The sequence below is a fragment of the Mytilus trossulus genome, chromosome 3, assembly GCF_036588685.1.
Source record: "Mytilus trossulus isolate FHL-02 chromosome 3, PNRI_Mtr1.1.1.hap1, whole genome shotgun sequence".
NCBI lineage: Eukaryota > Metazoa > Mollusca > Bivalvia > Mytilida > Mytilidae > Mytilus > Mytilus trossulus.
In genome coordinates this window covers 37,864,774-37,875,213 of record NC_086375.1, presented here as the reverse complement: position 1 = coordinate 37,875,213, position 10,440 = coordinate 37,864,774, and the positions used below count along the sequence as shown (strand labels likewise).

Sequence of the window (10,440 nt, the reverse complement as noted above, 5' to 3'; positions counted from 1 at the left end):
TATTGTTCTTTCATTTGTCTTTGTTCTATTTTTAATATTACTTTAATTATTGGATTGTTTTATGTGATATCAATTTAACGTGGCTCGGTACTTAAACATCCCGTTAATGTGTTTTGTATATGCGACTTTTGGTATTTCTTTGGTTCTTATAATGTTACTCTGTACTTTTAAACTTCCCATCAGTATGATCTTGTTCTATTCTATGTCATTATGATATATTTTTATTATGAATTATTAACTGAATACATCGAACTCGTTTGTTGTCTATTTGATTGGACTGTCATCAAATTGAGAGGATAAGCGCTATAAAACCAGGTTTAATCCACCATTTTCTATATTTGAGAATGTCTGTACCAAGTCAGGAATATTACAGTTCTTGTCTATTCGATTTTTATGTGTTTTGTTATTTGATTTTGCCATGAGATTATGGACATTCCGATTGGATTTTCCTCGAAGTTCAGTATTTTTGTGATTTAAGTTTTTGATATGCTGAATGTAACCGTGTTTTTAAATTTTAAGTTTTTTGTCCGGTTATTTAGGTGAAAAGGCTCAAACGTTTTTCAAATTTTCAAATTCTACATTTTTTGAAAATAACTCATATACCAACTTCACCTGCATGTGAGGTACATATTTCACAATTTCAGTGTCTGAGAAGAAAGTTGATGAACCAGGGATATGTAAAAAAGCGTCTTGTCCTTTTTCTAAAAAAAAGTTCATCGGAAGGTTCCACTAAAGACCTTGTTGATAAATATTCCGTATCAACTTTACAAATAATACATGATGGTCTTGAGGTAGATTCTGCGTACTGATGTTATTTATCATCTTAACAACGTGTTTTATTGTTCTTTCATTTGTCTTTGTTCTATTTTTAAGATTACTTTAATTGTTGGATTGTTTTATGTGATATCCATTTAACGTGGCTCGGTACTTAAACATCCCGTTAATGTGTTTTAATGTTTTTCATTGTTTGCTGGTGTGTTTTGTATATGCGAATTTTGGTATTTTTTGGTTCTTATAATGTTACTCTGTACTTTAAAACTTCTCATCAGTATGATATTGTTCTATTCTATGTCATTATGATATATTTCTATTATGAATTACTAACGGAAATGCATCGAACTCGTAAATTGTCTATTTGATGCGACTGTCATCAAATTGAGAGGGATAGCGCTATAAAATCAGGTTTAATACACCATTTTCTATATTTGAGAATGCCTGTACCAAGTCAGAATTATGACAGTTTTTGTCTATTCGATTTTTATGTGTTTTGTTATTTGATTTTTGGGCCCTGTTGTCAAATTGGTCCACATTGAGGTCAAAAGAGTCCAAAATTAAATTTGGTTGATTTCATCAAAAATTTAATTCTTGGGAGTCTTTGGTTTGATATGCTGAATCAATCCATGGCCATGCATTTAGATTTTGGATTTTGTACCATAATAGTTCAATTTAATTTTTTCTAATCTATAGGACCACATTCATTCTGTGTCAGAAACCTATGCTGTGTCAACTATTTAATCACATTTCAAATTCAGAGCTGTATCAAGCTTGAATGTTGTGTCCATACTTGCCCCAACTGTTCAGGAGTCGACCTCATCAGTCGTATAAAGCTGTGCCCTGCAGATCATCTGGTTTAACAGGTTTTTTTTAACATTTTATTGTGTTAACGAACTTTGCTATTTTTATTGGACAGCAATTGTTACTTTTTTACCTTCAGATATCAGATTTTAAATGATTTATTTTTTCATTATTATTTACAGAGAAGAAAGTGGAAGAATTGATGGCATGGAATGTAGATGCAGATTGTCATATATTTTGCCATAAACATTATTTTATGTAAACTTACATTCCAAGAGACTTCATTGTTGTGAAGACACATTCCAAGAGACTTCATTGTTGTGAAGACACATTCCAGGAGACTTCATTGTTGTGAAGACACATTCCAGGAGACTTCATTGTTGTGAAGACAATGACATACAAACAATGATTGAAATGACATTTTAATTTTGAATACTGTATAAGGAGTGTAAACATAATGCATTTTGCAAATGCAACTGAAATTGTTTACTGAGAATGCTAACCTTCATAAAAATCCTGGTGATATTTTTATGAATTAAATCTCTCAGTAATTTTACTTGTAAATTTTTTTTATTGTTGGTTTGATTGAATAACCATTATTTAGCCCAATATTTAAATTATGGTAAGCATTTGCCTTTGACCTTAATTGACTAGGATTGCCATTTTTCTTACCAAAGGGTGGTTGTTCTTGGTATGTATTACAGCCTGAAATCACCAATGCAACATTGTAAACATCAATAATTCATGAATCATATTTACAATGATTGTCAGTAATTTCATTTAAAATAACCAGAAGTTAGCAAGATAGAAAAGTTTACTAAACAGAATAAGTCACTGATACTGTATTGTTTGATGTCAAAGCAATTTCTGTAATTTGAATACAATGTAAATAAACAGAATTCAATTCCTATTGTTAAGCATTTTTATAAAGACAATATCTATGTACAAACTATATTTTGAATTGAAGGATTTCCTGCAAGATGGCTGTTGCTCTCAACAACTTGTCTCCATCTGACTCGTCAGTGGACTCGGACTTCCTATCTGACTTCAACTCAGCCTGTGAACGGTAGTCATTGAAATCCTGGAAAATGAGGAAAATATTGAAAAACTGAGTTAAAATACAATGACCGCATTGATGTAGGTTCATTATTCATTTTTAAACATTTTTTTTTATGTCACATAAAGTGTCTGTTGCATTTAAGGTAGATTATAAGTAAATGTTTTTTGAGGCATAATTTTCTTATAATTTGCCAAAATGAAGATTTTAATAAGCTTTTTTCAAAAAAATAATAAAAAGAATGGGACACCGTGCTATTTTTTGTGCTATGAGTCGTAGAAAATGCCTAAATTTGGTTAGTTTGTTCATGAAAAAACACACAAGATCCATAAAAGAAGTCCTTTTTCAAAATACTTCTCTCTGTAATTATACACGTCTGCTCACTTGCAGCTCAAAGTTAGAAAGAACGCTAACTTCAAATTGACGTCACCACTATGAATCTTAACGACTACATATGAATTAATAAAGGAAAGCACTGCAACGGACGAGATCAAAATTTTCCACTAGAATAACCGAATTGATGTAGATACAAGTTACATCAATTATATTAGTTTGTTCATGAAAAAACACACAAGAGTGCATAAAAAAAGTCTAATAAGATAGAATTTTGAAATAAATTCAAAATATGTTTTAAGAAAATAAAAAAAACATGGTGTCACCCAACTTGTTTTCTTTCACAAGTAAAAATTTTAAAAAATGCTATTAGCTCAGTATAAATTTTGTACTAAAAGAGTTATACCCCCTCAAAGGGCTCTTTTGAAAAAAATGATTTAACAACTAAAAAAATATTTTGGATAATACAATAAATTAACAAGTTTTCCTTATATAAACAGTCCAACCATTAAATTGCAAATCTGTTTCCAGAGGACAAGGTTCATTAAAATATCCTTTGTTTGCCTCTTATAGTTGATGTGTTTTCCACGGTTTGAGTTTGTAACCCAGATTTGTTTCTCTCAATCGATTTATGACTTTTGAACACCGGTATACTACTGTTGCCTTTATTTATATCATTCATCAAACAAAACTTACCAGACTTAAACATTATTTTGCTATTCTTCTTGCATCTGCAATGTTCTGTTTAAACTCTTGGTCCCTGATAAGAACTTGAAACATATTCAGTTCTGTAATTACGAAAAACGAAACATACGTTAGTCATTATTCGTTGATGAATAAAAATTGTCATTAATTAAAGATGCACTATGCAAAAGTAAAATTAAACAATGTGTGTTTATTAAACTTTGTCTTGCATCGAAATAATAAAGAGAGCTAGACCACTTTTTGACTACTTGGTTAATCATTGAAGTTCTAAACAATACATTAAGCAAGAAGGACATTAATAAAGCTACACTTCCTTTTATGAAGTAATTTTCAGTATTATATGAGTTGCTGGTCGAGAGCATCGTTTGAGGATGTATGAGCAGTCAGGACTCTTATTCGGCAAAATTATCTCCCCATTACGCCAGTTCATTTTCACAATCGTGGAAATGGAAGCCATTGAATGAATGACGCGCTACCAATTTTGCTCTTGGAAACCGATAAATTTATCCACATTGCACCATTACGATCCTAATATGTCATTGGATTTTAAAAGACATATGTATTAATAAGCTAATGAGCATCATTTAATAATCTTGACTGCATTGATTAAACTTAAAATTATTGTCTGATCGGTTTTCAGGTGGAATTTTCAAAAGTTCGTAAACATTTAAAAAAATTCTTTTAAAATATTTCGTGGAAGGGCAGACTAGATTTTTTTAGTGTATGAAGACTATAAACCCTTGTTATCACATACACAAAATTAGAATTTTTCGAAGATATGCATTTTCATCATCCAACTTAAAAGACTGTCGTCAAGTACTTTCAGTAAAAAAAATAGCTATTCGAACACACCTTCTCTGTTTTTGTGACTCATTAGATAGGTATTTCACTTGAGCCATTTACATTGCATCTTTTAGTACTGTGATTTTTTTGTGTGATAACTTTGAAAGTCAACCTGTGGCTTTAATATAAAAAACGATAGAATCTGAAGCGAGACGACGTATGAAATATTCTTATTTTGTACGATATCAAAACAAAATACTCAACTCAAACGCGCCCTAACATTAAAAGGTGCACTCGATTTTCTCTTTTCAATACATTTGGAATTTTTTCTTCAATCACATAATGGAAGGGCAGCCTCGAAAATTACTGAACTAATAGATTGATATGTTTTCTGTTCGTGGTAATGTTTTCTAAGAATTCGGAGGATATGCATTTTCTTCATCCAACCGTTGAAATATACCCATGTCGTCGACTTGATATCTAATTGTTCTGCTAAACTATGTACTATATAAATTGAAAGCTAATGCAAATGGTGTTTTTTTTTTTAAATAAAACACCTCGTTATTGAGAAGAAAATTGCAATTTTGTTTGTTTCTATTAACTTTTAAAAATTTTGTCACTATAGTAAACAATACAGTAAACATTTATCGCCTTCTCTAACAAAGAGCTTCGATTCTTTTGTTTTATTTCAACCTGGTTTCCGACTGTGAGTTTATGTAAAGATTAAGTATCGAGAAATGATTAGAAGCATTTATTTCGTCATTAGTTTTTTTTTCCTTATTGGCACATGAGCTGTGAGAATGGAATACATACATTAAAAGTTGTAAAAGGCTTACTAAATTTGGTTAGTTTGTTCATGAAAAAACACACAAGAGTCCATAAAAAAGTCCCTTTTCAAAATACTTCTCTCTGTACTGAATTATTCACGTCTGCTCACTTGCAGCTCAAAGTTAAAAGGAACGCTAACGTCAAATTGACGTCACCACTATAAATCTTAACGACTACATATGAAATTATAAAGGAAAGCACTTCAACGGACGAGATTAAAACTTTCCACTAGAATAACCGAATTGATGTAGATACTAGTAACATAAATTATATTCGTTTGTTCATGAAAAAATACACAAGAGTGCATAAAAAAAGTCCTATGAGATAGAATTTTGAAATAAATTCAAAATATGTAAAAAGAAAACATCGTGTCACCCAACTTGTTTTCTTTCACAAGTAAAAATTAAAAATAATGATATTAGCTCAGTATTACTCTTTTGAAAAAAAATGATTTTAACAACTAAAAAAATATTTTGGATAATACAATAAATTAACAAGTTTTCCTTATATAAATAAACAGTGTAACCATTAAATTGCAAATCTGTTTCCAAAGGACAAGGTTCATTTATGGCACAAAATGGCCTAAAATATCAATTGTATCATAAAACACCACAAAGGTCTCAATTTGTCTCGTAAACGGGTCTATTTCAAAAGTCTAATTGCTATATATAACAGTTCTTTTCATAAGAGAACATAATATTCTCCAAAGTAAGCCCATTTTTGACATTTTGTCAAAATATGATGCGTTTGTGCATTGTTCGGACCAAAAGCTTTAAAAACACCTTGTCCGCCACCTACGATCCAAAATGTGTTGTTACCAAAAGATTCCAATTTTGATATAGATTTCATCAATATAAAAACTTTTTGGATCACAAGTATTTCTATGAGAAATTTGTTACATTTTTTATCGATTTGAAAAACATAAAAAATTCAGGGTCAATTTAAGCCTTTGTGAACCTTCTCCTTTGCTGAGTTTGGCAAATAACTAGACCGATTTTGTACTGTGATTGTACAATCCAAAATAGCGGTTTACCATGAACCTACCTTGTTCCAGATACATATCGATTTTCACGTGTTCGTTATTCATTTTTCATATCTCTTGGTTATATTAATAAATATGTTTCCAAAATGTTCTGAAACTAAGTAAAAAATATTGCATTTGCTAATCATTTTTTGTATATTGGCGTTTAATTTTACTGCACTTCAGTTTTCCTGGTGTTCCTTTGTTTGCCTCTTATAGTTGATGTGTTTTCCACGGTTTTAGTTTGTAACCCAGATTTGTTTCTCTCAATCGATTTATGACTTTTGAACACCGGTATACTACTGTTGCCTTTATTTATATCATTCATCAAACAAAACTTACCAGACTTAAACATTCTTTTGCTATTCTTCTTGCATCTGCAATGTTCTGTTTAAACTCCTGGTCCTTGATAAGAACTTGAAACCTTCAGTTCTGTAATTACGAAAAACGAAACATATGTTAGTCATTATTCGTTAATGAATACAAATTGTCATAGATTAAAGATGAACTATACAAAAGTAAAATTAAACAATGTGTGTTTATTAAACTTTGTCTTGCACTGAAATAATAAAGAGAGCTAGACCGCTTTTTGACTACTTGGTTAATCATTGAAGTTCTAAACAATACATTAAGCAAGAAGGACATTAATAAAGCTACACTTCCTTTTATAAAGTAATTTTCAGTATTATATGAGTTGCTGGTCGAGAGCATCGTTTAGAGGATGTATGAGCAGTCAGGACTCTACTTCGTCAAAATTATCTCCCCATTAAGCCAGTTCATTTTCACAATCGTGGAAATGGGTGCCATTGTAGGGATGACGCGCTACCAATTTTGCTCTTGGAAACCGATAAATTTATCCACATTGCACCATTACGATCCTAATATGTCATTGGAGGATATGCATTTTCTTCATCCAACCGTTGAAATATACCAATGTCGTCGACTTGATATCTAATTGTTCTGCTTAACTATGAACTATATAAATTGAAAACTTATGCAAATGGTGTTTTTAAAATAAAACACCTCGTTATTGAGAAGAAAATTGCAATTTTGTTTATTAACTTTTAAAAATTTTGTCACTATAGTTAACAATACAGTAAACATTTATCGCCTTTTCTAACAAAGAGCTTCGATTCTTTTGTTCTATTTCAACCTGGTTTCCGACTGTGAGTTTATGTAAAGATTAAGTATCGAGAAATGATCAGAAGCATTTATTTCGTCATTAGTTTTTTTTCCTTATTGGCACATGAGCTGTTAAAATGGAAAATATACATTTAAAGTTGTAAAAGGCTAACTGCATTATTTTTGTGGATTTGTTTTCATAACACAAGCTTAACCTTTTTGATTTTGAATGTTCTCTTAGCAGAAATGAAAACAATTTTTGGCTATCAACAGAATGTAGCCAACATATGTCGATGGAATATTGTATAACTAAATAAGACACGGACAAGATAATGCATGTAACGGGTTCTCCCGTTTGAATGGTTTTACACTAGTAATTTTCGGTGTGAGCCAAGGCTCCGTGTTGAAGGCCGTACTTAAGGTGTAATACCACCAAATCATGGTATGTCACATCCGGTTGCATACGAAAGTAGGTCTAAAAAAATATTCCCTTGAATTTGACCGTTGTAGGTAATTAATCCTACATTTTATAGTAGTAAAACTATTTCTGTGTCATAAACATATGTCTTGGGTATTTCAAAACACCATTATTTTTTATTTGTGATTTCTATAGAAAATTTTGTAATCTTGAGATTACATGGTGACTAAACCTTGTACACAGATAGAATAAGGGGAGAAATTTGATTGGTTAACTTCCAATGATGGTTATTTTCTTATATGCAATGAAATGTTATGCGAAACTTTTTCTATAGAACTGGACAGGATAAAACTTTACTCATGCCAAGTATTTCTTTATTTGAAACAAAGATAAATTCTGCACAACTTTTTGAAAAGTGCAAATTTAACAAAGACTAATAGGGGAAAATAAATGGTGGTATTACACCTTTAACCTTTAATGGTTTACTTGTTAAATTGTTATTTGGATGGAGAGTTGTCTCATTGGGACTCACACCACATCTTCCTATATCAAGATAATGCATGTAAATGAATAAAAAATATATAGTAACTTACCCATTGTTGATTTTCGTCCACAATAGGATAGTTTTTCATACGATAATTAACGATAAAAAAAAAGATCGCAGAACGGGTTGCTAGAAATCTGTTCGCAATTACGAATTTTTTGTAACTGACTTAGGCGGAAATGGACGTTAACCTGGAAATGTTTTGCAAAAACGCCCTGTCGTGACAGAATTAAAGACGTTATATGAGACCTCTTTCCCTATTAAAGACTCTTTATACTGCAATCAGCTATTTTACTATACAGATAAAGCTTTACGTATTTATAAACGTAAGCTTTATACGTCAATGACCCCAACTAACATATAAGCCCCGCCTCCTGATTGTATTTCATCAACAACATCACGTCACGACTATAACAACGTAAAGTAACAATGGTCAAACTTTTATGAATTTAAACTTTTATGTCTTCGAATTGGTTATTTATATATCATGTTTATCAAATATTATTAATTTAGTTCATTTTCCCTTTCTAATTCCTTAATGTGTCAATGTCTTACCACCTAATCATAGGGAAATACCCCAAAATGGTACCCCAAGAGGGAAATTCCAAACCCTTTTTGACAATTTTTTTTATATACTTTTTCCATTTTTTTCATTTTTTTTCGATTTCAGTATAAAGACAATATACGTATAGTGTCTTGAAATATGCAATTTATTTGTATTCGGCACGAAACGGGAAAATGCTCGGTATAACCTCGCATTTTCCCGTTGAGTCTAAGCCTCATACAAATAAATTTCATATTTCAAGACACTATACGTATATTGTCTAAGTAGATATTGTATCCCTTTGTTGTGATTTTAGAATGGCATAATTCATATTTACATTTGTAAATGTTTATAAAGATGTTCAACAGTTTTGATCTATTTTTTTATAGGACAGGCATAATGACATTACGTAGATAACCGTTGTGGAATCGGGAACTTGTAGATTCATGAGATTATTTTTTTATTTTGTAAGACGTACTTTATGGATATGAAAAATTGCAACACGGGGGAAAAAATTAGCAACTGCATGGCATCATCAAATTGTTTTATATCATTAAGATTTTTACAGCTATTGTTGTCTTTTCATATTTTTTTTGGATAGAAATCCCTTTTTTTATGTAGCCTAAACTAAAGTATAATAAAGCAACACCCATTTCAATTTAAATTTTCGTTTTACTGATCAAACATGAAAATCTAGACCGTCTAGCAAGCAAGCTAACAAAAGATACTATCTTTATCTACACACTCAAGTCCATGTGCCAGTTGTAACATAAAAACAATTAGGGATACAAAAAAATCGATATGAGACTACTTACAGTTACTTTAAAAAAATAGTTCATAGCCAAATAAACTAATAATTAACTATAATTATATAAACCAGAGAACTAATTTTTTTTTCCAGAAAACAATGCCAAACTTCCAAACATACTATCCACACTGATATGTGTCCACACTTGTAACCATGTGTGAATGATGACGTTTTTCCAGACTTTTTGCTTAACTTACCACTTCATATTTTAATGAATAATCTGTATATTTTTTGTATATATTAATGTATCATTATACCTTTATTGGGGTTTACCAGGAGTAATTCATGATGGTTCATATACAGGTTTGCAAAAGTTATGATTGCTCGTTTTACAAATAAAAATATAATGTAACGAATAGCTTATTGCTATTTGTCGTAATCTACAATGAAAAGCGAAGTGTATAGGAAAATTTGTTATAAGAAAGGCGTGAAGTTTAATATACAGTCAGGGAATATTTTTCTTTTTAACAACAAAAACTAGGAGAATGTTTGGTGAAACAATAATGTTTAATTGGTTAACATAAAAAAAGAAATACGTATATGATTTTTTTTCCGATACACTAGAGATGAATAATGTAACAAGGAGAATATGTGCTATGTATGACAAAGAGACAACTTCACCACAGAGACAAATGACATAGTTATAAACGAAGGGTCACCATTTCGCGGCAGAGGAAATGTCGGGGCTTCCACACTATGCAA

General features: G+C 30.8%; 1 long non-coding RNA gene across 1 annotated transcript; it reads right to left on the bottom strand.

Annotated features, from left to right (window-relative positions):
• Window positions 1-2,378: 2,378 nt before the first annotated feature.
• On the bottom strand, window positions 2,379-6,726 carry LOC134709402 (uncharacterized). Its single transcript, XR_010105959.1, has 3 exons — window positions 6,645-6,726; window positions 3,662-3,753; window positions 2,379-2,656 (listed from the first exon to the last, which is right to left on the bottom strand). It is a non-coding gene; the product is annotated as an uncharacterized LOC134709402 (long non-coding RNA).
• Window positions 6,727-10,440: the final 3,714 nt, after the last annotated feature.